Source organism: Epargyreus clarus, unplaced genomic scaffold (genome assembly GCF_041222505.1).
Source record: "Epargyreus clarus isolate Ecla_fem2 unplaced genomic scaffold, WU_Ecla_fem_2.2 ptg000002l, whole genome shotgun sequence".
Taxonomy (NCBI): domain Eukaryota; kingdom Metazoa; phylum Arthropoda; class Insecta; order Lepidoptera; family Hesperiidae; genus Epargyreus; species Epargyreus clarus.
This window is the reverse complement of record NW_027332210.1, coordinates 7,554,761-7,565,540: the sequence shown is the minus strand read 5'-3', so window position 1 is coordinate 7,565,540 and position 10,780 is coordinate 7,554,761.

The following is a 10,780-nucleotide window of genomic DNA, read 5'->3' as shown; positions in this document are numbered from 1 at the left end:
TTAAACGCTGCTGCGTTCTGATTTGAAGGATGTGGCAAGGGAAACGTACTTTTCCGAAGGTGTTCCGGCATAGTCCACAATAGTAGCGGCGCATCTGTGGCCGATCTCAGGTAGGAATAAATAATTCTATCTGAGGTTGATTACACATATCCATGGGCAGCCACTTACCATCAGGTGACTGCACGCTCGTCTGCTACTCGTTTATTTAAAAAAAAATGTGACCTAAAATACTGTTTTACATTTGGCTATACTCGACTCCAGACCAAAAGATTGCGCATTCAAATGAAGTCAGGGTTACCATCTTACCCTGATTGGTAAGATATACGAGTATCTATACAGGTAAGATGCTTCATTTCATTCATTTTGAGAATAATTTAGTAAGACTTATCAACTAAATATGTATAACTTAAAATAACTTATTTTATTCAAAATTCAGTAACGTGTCAATTTCATGTGCAGATAAATATAATTATTCACGTTATATGTATATCCTGCTTTCCAATGTACCAATATCATAAATACTGATACATTGATCAAAATGTATTCAGGCTTAGAAAGGTGGTAGAACATCTTGCATCTCCACTCCGGAAGCACCATTTCCCTACACACAACAGCATTTTTAAGCGCTGCAGGGTTCTGATTCGAAAGATGTGGTAAGCTACTTATCCAAGCCCTTCCAACTTGGTCCTCAAGTGTAGTAACGCATCTGTTGCCAACCTCAGATAGGAATCTAATCTTATTCGGCGTAGATTATAGGTAGCCATGGACGGAAGTAGCAACTTATCATCAGATGGACTGCATTATAAATAAAAATAAAAAGTCGTACAAATACGCCACAGAACAAAATAAACATTCTAAATTTGTGTCCAAAAATATATTTGAATTTTTTGACATCAAAAGCTCGCTAATCCCGAAAATATTCAAAAATTAAAAGGTAATACGGAATCAAAATAATGAAACAAGTAAAAGAAATCCCGAAAACATTTCGTCGAGTTCGTCAAAAGAAAACCAAGAGTGTTTTTGAGGGCTTTTAACCATACAATTTGTCGTTCATTGGATAAAAGAAAACGGTAGGGTAACCAGGCATTGTAATTATTTACGAACATGGATTTTCTTATTTTTATTATTATTCGTTTATTATCCCACTTTATTTTTATTTAATTTTTATTATAATGATTACAAAACAAAAACATTAAAATAATTAAAATATATCATTAATTGGATTTACTGTCAAATTTTAAGATATTTTTGATTTTTATTTTAAATTGAAGCTAAGAAACATCTTGCTGGTAAGTGGTCAATGATATGTAGGTTTCTAATAAACTCACAATTTCAACCAAGTTCTAGCTAAAATAGGCTTTGTGCTTTGCTAACCCTGTTAGCTTATTTGGAACGCAAGTACCCTTAGTATGTTTTTAAGTTTTTACAAAAATTAGTGTTTTGTTATTTATTTCGGCATTTGCCCATACATTTCCAATCAGCGCCCCTAGCGGATTGTATCAGAACTGGTTGGAAATATATAGGAAATAGGTAAACAAAAACATTCATTTTTGTCAATTATTATACAAACGTTTGCTCATACTACCCTTAAGTACAGGCGTAATGTGGATTAATATATTCTATATTTGCATACTGATCTGCCTTTGATATGCTTAATATTATCAGAATCAGATAATAATTGGCCGCTAATTGGATATAACGAAGTTAACAATATTATCAATACTAATTAATCCGATATTAATGAATACTTGTTTACAGAATAATGAGCAGTGATGCATTGTGTAAATCTCGGCCTACGACCCTTGGGGTGGGGTAAATTTTACTTATTATGAAAGGAAACCTGCGCCTAGCAGAAGCATGGTAATAGAATATTTAAATAAAGATTATAATATTCATTATCATGATTTTTTCTTTATATACTAACGCTATCGTCATAATATAAATAATAATATGTACTTATGTAAATGTAATACAACTTGAAACATTTATACACGAAACACGCAACTAGCTATTGAGAAGATTTCGTTTAGGCGTCGTCGTAAATCAACGAAGTCATTTAAAATTCATTTGAATTACATGCTCTAAAATTGATTATCTTCGTAGAGCTGGTAAACAAATAGAGTCCTAATAATATCTCCTCGTAAAAGTCTGTGAACTAAACTGCTGATATTAGCGCTCTATGTGATTTTTTAATCCTTGCTTACCTGTTCATTAAATACATACAGAGATTAATCGAATCCTACCTGCGGCAGTTGCCACTTATACGTACTATTCGTATTCAACCGAACGGATCTCGTGGTTTCGGATCTTATGAAGAACACATTAATAGAAAACAAATAAAAGAATACACATTGAAAATACAATGTTAACGACATCCTTAAACAGTGTACAGCGTTGCTGTGTGGTTTGAAGGGTGTGGTTAGAGAAAGACACTTATGGGTTGTTCTAACTTAACCCTTATGAGCAGCATGCATATGTGGCTGGCCATAGACAGACCTCTAACCTTATATGGGTTTGATTAAAAGATTCCCATGGGCGGCAGTTGCGAATAACTATAAGGTGGCCTGCAAGCTCATCAGGTGCTTCTATATTAATAAAAGACACAAAAAATTCAATTTCTTTTTCTATTCAATCTAACGGATCTCGTAGTTTCGGATCTTATCCAAATTTTATTCAATCACAAACTCTAAAAGTCACGATTAAATAAATTCCTAATGTGCTAAAATATTGCAAACTAGGTATATAGGACAGAAGCTTTCGAATCATAACTCATACTTAAACACGCACACTGAAATAATCGCTGAAACGCAAATTAGGAAGTCCATATCAATGTAGGAACAAGCGTCGCACGCAATGAAACCGACGTGCATAGTAATTAATTTCCTAGAGTATAGAGTATAGCTGTTGTACAGACGAGACGCTTAGAGATTTTGTATGTAAATACCTATGCGATAAGTACTTACTTATAAACTGAATACCACTGATAGCCTAGTAGTTGAAACTCGGTCCTTTATGGTCCGAAGGTCAATCGTCATATACGAACCGATTGTTAAACTTATGTGCGTATTAGTAATTATTTTCATTTATTATGCCAGTGAAGAAAGTATGCACCTAAGTTCGTTAGAAAAAGTTGTTAGGCAAAGAGAGATCTCCCGCCGGGCTAGGTGATCATATCCCGGGAGCGGCCGTACTCCAACAGTCTCAATTCGGACCAATACAAATATGTAGAAGACGTTTAGAAAACGTTGATAGCGTGGCGCCATCTCTTGACGAGTAGCGGGAAGTCGCCACAGTTGTTTAAGATGTGAGAAGTCTACCAATTCGCACTAGGCCAGCGTAAGAGAAGTAAAGATAATTTTACCAATTACCCTAACTTCTCTTACGCTGAGAGAGACGCATGCCCAGCCAATAATGGGTAACGACGAAGACTTAACTTTTATTAAGTTTTATTGCGTTATTCGGTAGGTTAGGTTAGTTTATCGTCTCTCTCCCTTTGACATGAGTAGTATTTTCTAGTATTGTACTGTTATTTTTTTGTGATTTGTGATTTAGCGTTAAAATATACATAGCATTATAAGACACAAAACGGCACTTCTGACTTATAGACTTTATAAGGCACTTAATTTACAGATACAAGGATCTTCTGCGCAATATTCTTTGGCGCTGAGTAACGCTTGGTGTCTCCCGATAATGAATACCAACCCTGACATCGCCCGGACATTCGGTTATCGCCAATTTGTTTGCACAGTGAAAATATTGTTTATTCAGCACATTATCAATTTTAATAACGACTTTTACTGGAAATATTTTGACAACTGCACATGCGTGTTTTAAAAATGTTAAGTACTTGTATTAGTATTTCTGTAATTTTAACCGACTGCATTATTTTAAGATCGTTTTTTGAGAATTTCTCCATACATTTTGAAGGTGGTAGGACTAAGGCGACTCCATACTTATTCTGCCTAATATGTTCTGGTGTAAAGTGGGTGACAAGGAAGACATACTTTTCTGGGGCATTCCAGCTTAGTCCTCAAGGGTAGCGGCGCATGTCCAGTGGACTTCAGGTAGGAAACTAATCTTATCTGGTGTTGATGTCTATGGGTTGCAGTAGTCACTACCCATCAGGTGGACTGCATGCTCGTCTGCTACATTATAAAAAAAACGATCTTTGAAGGGTATAAATTTGATAGATTGATTTATTAATAACGAACATATGTAGTTTCTGCTTTAGATACACATTGTAAGAAAAAGCCATAAACATATTTATTTCATCCGTTTTATAAAATAATGGCACAAGTATATATTTGAAATGTTGATTTATTCCTCACTGCACGTATTAATTATATCACAGCCCAAAATGGCATAAAGTTTTTTGTTTCGAGATTCTCTCTTCCTCTCATAATTAAATACGACAATGTCACACTCACTGAGCGCAGGAGGTAAGCTTATTACAGTTATTGAACAAAAAAAAACAACAACCAATATTTGCAATATGTTGCGGAGCAAAAGATCGAAATCTTGATAATAGAGATTGACGTGATAGAAATTGACGTTTTCTTGTAATCAAACAATCTAACCATTTACAGTTGAGTAAAATCTTAACACATTTATATAAGAAAATTATGTTAATGCGAAGGTTTATGAATTTAAAGTCTGGCTAAGAGACGTAAATATTTTTAAAGACTAATATTTTTAGATGGCATGTTGTATCAAAACTGGGATAAACCTGAATCAAATTCCACCACGCTACTCTAATGTAGATTTACAGATAATTATTTATTTATTAGTCATCTTACTTACTAAATTAACTTATAAATAAACAACAAAAAGAAAGGCTACTAAAACAAGTAAGTTAACAATAATAAATAATTCACAAAATAGTGTGAAAGTTATCTTTTTATGGACATGTTTCCTTACATGTAATCTATTTGAAATAGTAATGTATTGTAGTTGGATTGTATGAATTAATGGCAATTGTTCCGCATAATTAAGTTGCACTAATGTCTTATATCTTAGAAAAGTGTTGATTTTTTATAAAATTGCAGTAGCTAACGAGTATGCAGTCCATGTAGGTAGTGTCAGAGTTATTCATATCTGTAACCGACTCCATATAGAAAACATTAGAAGTCGATTAAAGAGGCGTTCTCTCTCGAGGACTATGATGGTCGCCTAATCTGAAAGTCGTCAAGAATTGTCAGCCGTTTAAGCCATTTAAAGGATTCCTTCAATTACAAAGCGGTGAGATATCTATACTTATCTATGTTCACGCTATAAATTTGTTTGGTGGTAGTGACCCCCAACTGATCGATAGCTTGCTATGCGTTGGTACCTCTGATGACTAAGTTGGAACCCCTCTCCATTTCTTACACTTCCAACGAAAACATAGTGGCAATCGACACTGCCATTTTAAAATAGAAGGCAGGCCTTGTTGTGGTTTATGGTTTGCATAATACCATCGATGCCAGTATTTCTGGCTATCGTTTGATATTTCAAGTTATTAAATTTGGATATCCCTTGCCTGAACGTTGAAATAAACGTCGCGATGAATCTGTATGCTTCAATTGAAAAAAAAATCTCAAGGGAGTGTAAAGTCATACAATTACGTACGTGGCCAGCGCGGTGAACTAACCACTCTCTAAGAGGAGGCTCGTGCCCAGGAGTGGGATAGTAAGTTTGAACGTGATAAATACATGGGCAGTAGTTATCATTTATATCAGCTAGACTGCATGGTCATTTATAACTTCAGTTACATAAAAATCAATCAAAAATGCGACCTGAAAAAACCTGTAACTTACCGTAACCGGAAATTGTATAATACTGACACTATTACTAACAAAGAGAAAACAATTTGTCGGTACATTTTTTCATACGTTAGAACGAGACAGATATACCGTTATCAGCGTCGTGCGATAGTGAAAGTAGTAGAAAGCAGTGGAAATAGAGTAGATTCTTTTATTTTTAACGTCAGTTCGATTGGACAGATATCGACATGCCATTTTGTTTCTATTGTTAGAAACGAAAGTTGCTGTTGTAAATAAATGCATGCGATAAGCGATTTAAAATAATAACTTTAGATTAAGGGTGCGTTTATATTCAAGCCGGTAATAGCGACGAGCGTAGACATGTTTTATGCGGAATATGTGTAACGATGGCTGCTGTAAAAACAACTACTAAAATTTTAAAAGTAAAACTTGAAAATAAATGGAAATTTTCTGCGTCTTTCGCTTTATACAAGTATACTAGATGACCCGGCAATCGTCGGCAACCCTTATCAATTAGGGGTATGAAAAATAGATAGTAGCCGATTCTCAGACTATGTGCGTATTAGAAATTAATTATCACTTGCTTAAAGGATGAAGCAACCTGCATACCTGAGAGATTTATAAAAAAAAAGTGTGTGTGTGTCAGCTACGACGCACGATTGGAGTTTACTCCTTACGAACGATAATTATGATATATATCGAATAGAAAAAAAGGGTAAATGAACGCATCTGCTAAAATGATAAGAGAAACAAACATATATCTGTAATTATTCGGATTATTTATATTACTTCAATAATGCGTATTACATAAAGTATGTTACAAAATAATATAAATAATAATAATAATTGTGTTCAATTTATACAAATCCAATTTTAGGATGATTGATTTCTTTCACTTTGAATTATAATATCATTCTTAAATACTGTAATTATAGGTTTGTGGTAACTGTAATACGATACGTGAACTTCGGAAGTTACATGAGTTATGAATCGTGAAAACACCGTATCAATAGTTGTACCATATCTAGCGCGCAACACACACGTACAAACATACGCACACATTCAGACTGGAGGTAGTGAACTATACAGTGAGACTACGAAGTATCGCGCAAAGAGGAGACCCCGAGAATGAGATACGCTGTGTAATGTATTCCATCTCATTCTTTTACACGTTCAATCCTACAGATATATATGTTTGTCTCTTTCTACGTTACGCCTCAAATTTTCGTGTTACACTTGATTTTACTCCTCATAAAATTTCCGTACCGGGCCTTATAACTCAAATCGTTTCTTAAGGAGTAAACTCCAAAAAAAACTCTAAGGTATGTGAAGTCTAGCAATACGCACTTGGCCAGCGCGGTGGACTATGGCCTAATCCTTCTCATTCTGAAAAGAGACCCGTGCCCAGCAGTGGGACAGTAATGGTTTGATGATGATGGTAACGATGATATTTTTTTAGGTTTCATTGTTGTGCCATAAGGGCTTGGAGGAGGCTTAACGACTCCAATATTAATCCCTACCGATGAATTAACATAGCCTCGAAGAACGAAAGCGCCTCTAAATCTACATGGTCAACCATCCAAGTTCTAACCGGTCTCAACGTTACTTAACTTTGTAGTTTGGTTAATAAACACACAAGCGATTAACCTATGAACTTAGAATATCGAGTAATAGTCGCTTATACATAAAATGTAACTCGGCAACTCTACAAACGCACCTTTTATAATAACGCACATGTAATTATATAACATTTTAAAATTAAGTGATATTTAATTGAGTTGTCATGAGAACGATGAGTAGTAATTATGGTTGTCGTCGATCCAATCATATTGTTTTATTTATTGTGTGCTGTAAGTCATAATAATTATGTTTGCTTGTAATTATGTTTTTGTATTACTTCGTATTGAAAACTTGCACCTTTCATTAGTATTCGGTAGGTACATAAAACTAGAAAGAAAACTCGTTGATGGTGTCGGTGGACAAACAGCGTCAGTCTTCCAATACATCGTGTGCACGTCAGTTTAATGTTCTATTCTAGTAACATTTCACAGCTCACAGACAGGTCTATAAACCTATCAATTGAATGACAGTGATGCAAATCGGTTGCATAAGACACTAACATATCTTCCGTAACGACAGACCGGACAGACGATATATGGACTAACATGGACCAATTTATTACTGTACCTAACTAGGTACAATAGTCTGTATACAATAGTATACAGGCATTTTAACGCGAAAATACGACAGAGTTTAAGGGTACAACTATACTATTTCCATTTCTTTATTTTCTCGATGACAGATCGACGCCCATGTAATTTTGTGTTGTTTACGTTAAAATGTCACACATAATACTGTACTTCATGGACAGGTAGTGATGTGCTACACATAATGATTACTATAGGAGCTAAAACGATAAACGTAACACGATAACAGACCCGTAATTTTTTTTTTTTTATAATATAGGAGTAGCAGACGAGCATGCAGTCCACCTGATGGTAAGTGGCTACTGCCGCCTATGGACATCCGTAATCAACCCCAGATAGGATTAGATATTCCTACCTAAGGTCGGCCACAGATGCGCCGCTACCCCTGAGGACTAAGCTGGAACGCCTCGGAAAAGTCTGTCTCCCTAACCACACCCTTCAAAACGGAACACAGCAGTGCCTAACACTGCTGTTATTAGGCAGAAATAGGTGTGGCGGTGGTGCCACCGGAGTCGAACCACAAAAGGTTCTACCACCTTCTTGTGATGTAAGAAACTAAACTACTGCCGGATACTTTTGTACAAATTTATTAAATATAATATTACATTACTTATACTTATAATATTATATTTCATTACAAGATGTTACACGTAGATAAGGAGATATTTTCGAAGCTGTTGTAAAGGGCAGTGGCCGCTTACCATCAGGTGGACTGCATGCTCGTCTGCTACTACTATGTTATAAACTCACACACGCCTTTCTATTATACTAGCGATTTTTATTGGCATGTAACTAAAGCCTTTGAATAGCTACTTACGTAGTTAATCTAATTAAGGATTAATTAATGAACAAGTCTTATAGATTTGTCACGTATGTAAATTATTGAGATGGATTGACGGTTGATATCTGACACACAATGGTGTATGATTTGATACACAATGGTACATTTATCGGGTTTGGTTCCCGGTCACGCGGTCCCGGTCATATGTGAATGCGGCAGTAATCACTTACTAAAAATATTCTGCAGTAGCAGTGATAGCCTAGTGGTTAAGTAACTCGGCCTCTCGATCGAGGGGTCCGAGGTTCAAATCCCAGGCATCGCCTATGATTTATTATATTATTATTAATGTTATGTGCCAATTAGAAATTAATTATATCACTTGCTATACGGTGAAAGAAAACATCGGAAGGAACTTGTGTTTTTACTCTTTCTTTACGGAACCCTAAAAACGACACGGCGGCCCACGGCGCTTTATATTTCGCGCGCTAATATTAAGATTTCCTAGTACCTATTCCAAAAAATATTATAAAAAATATATAACCGGTTTATTACATTTATAAACGGGTCCTCATCCCTTTAGGAATAGAATTATTGGAATAAGGGTTCGTTATTAACCTGAGTCGTTGTTTCAAGGGAAACTCTTCATAACCCAAATATTGGATACTCGACTTGATAAAAGGCCCTTAAAATGTCTTATGAAAGTTACAAAAGGGATTTGTATAAATAATATAATAGTACGTACATAACATAAAGGAATTATTTTCGTATAACAAGTATATAAATTAAATTGAACTTTTGATATTTATCGGAATACTTCAAAGTGAATATAATTGCTTTTTTACTCAATGGACGCGTATAAAAACTTGGAAGACATACATTATGACAGTTAAGGAATTAGGTGGTAGAAGTCTTTGTGGTTCAACTCCAGCGCAACCGCCACGTCTATTTCTGCCTAATGACAGCAATAATAATATAAGAATAGCAGACGAGCATGCCGTCCACCTGGTGGTAAGTGACTACTGCCGCTAATGGACATCTGCAATAAACCCCAGGTAAGATTACATTTCTTCCTGAGTTTGGAAAAGTATGTCTCCCATACCACAACAATGATGTTATTAGGCAGAAATAGGTGCGGCCGAACCGAGTGTTCAACCTGAATCATCTTTACTAAACGTACCATGTCTGTTACGGCACTTACGGCCCTTATCTTAAGTAAAAGAGGTTTTACATCAGCTTACGTTTTAAGTAATTTTACGTTTAAAGTTTTTTAAGTAACCGACTGAGATCCTGCCTTAAATATAGGCTGTTACAGTAAGTGTCTCTTAAGAGGCTTAAGTGTTCAACGTTGATTCGGGGAAAAATAACAAGGAACAGAAAGCTAACATTTTTAAGCCAAAAAGCGGTTAAGTTCGTGTCGTACCACGTTACAAATGTTCCGTAGATGAGATTAAATTATTTGAGTTTTTTGTTTGAATAAGTTATTTTTGAGTATTTTTCAAAGATATAAGATATTTTTCTAAGAAGAATCTTTATAAAAGGAAGTAACCTTCAAACACCAAACACAAATAAGTGCTCTGAAAACGTTCCATAAAACATAAGCAAAGTATGTCTAGATAATATTGAAAACATTTTTCAGTATGTTCGAAAGTTTCAATTTTTTTTTTCGAAAATTTAAGATATTTGAATAATATTCTGAAAAATGAGAGAGGGGGAAGGAGGTAACAATTTTGACCGTTTTAGACATGCATTATACAACTATTGGTAAGACCAAAATAGTACTATATTTAGATTAATTTTACATCAAATAGGTGATAAAAGCTCTACTCAGTTCTATTCCAAAGATATCATCCTCACATGTTTTTCTGCTCAATGATAGCGACTTTAAAGGTGGTAGAAACCTTTGTGGTTCGACTCCGCTGGCACCACCGCCACACCTATTTCTACCTAATAATAGCAGTGTTAGGCGCTGCTGTGTTTTGAAGGGTGTGGTGAGGTAGACAGACTTTTCCGAGGCGTTCCAGCTTACTCCT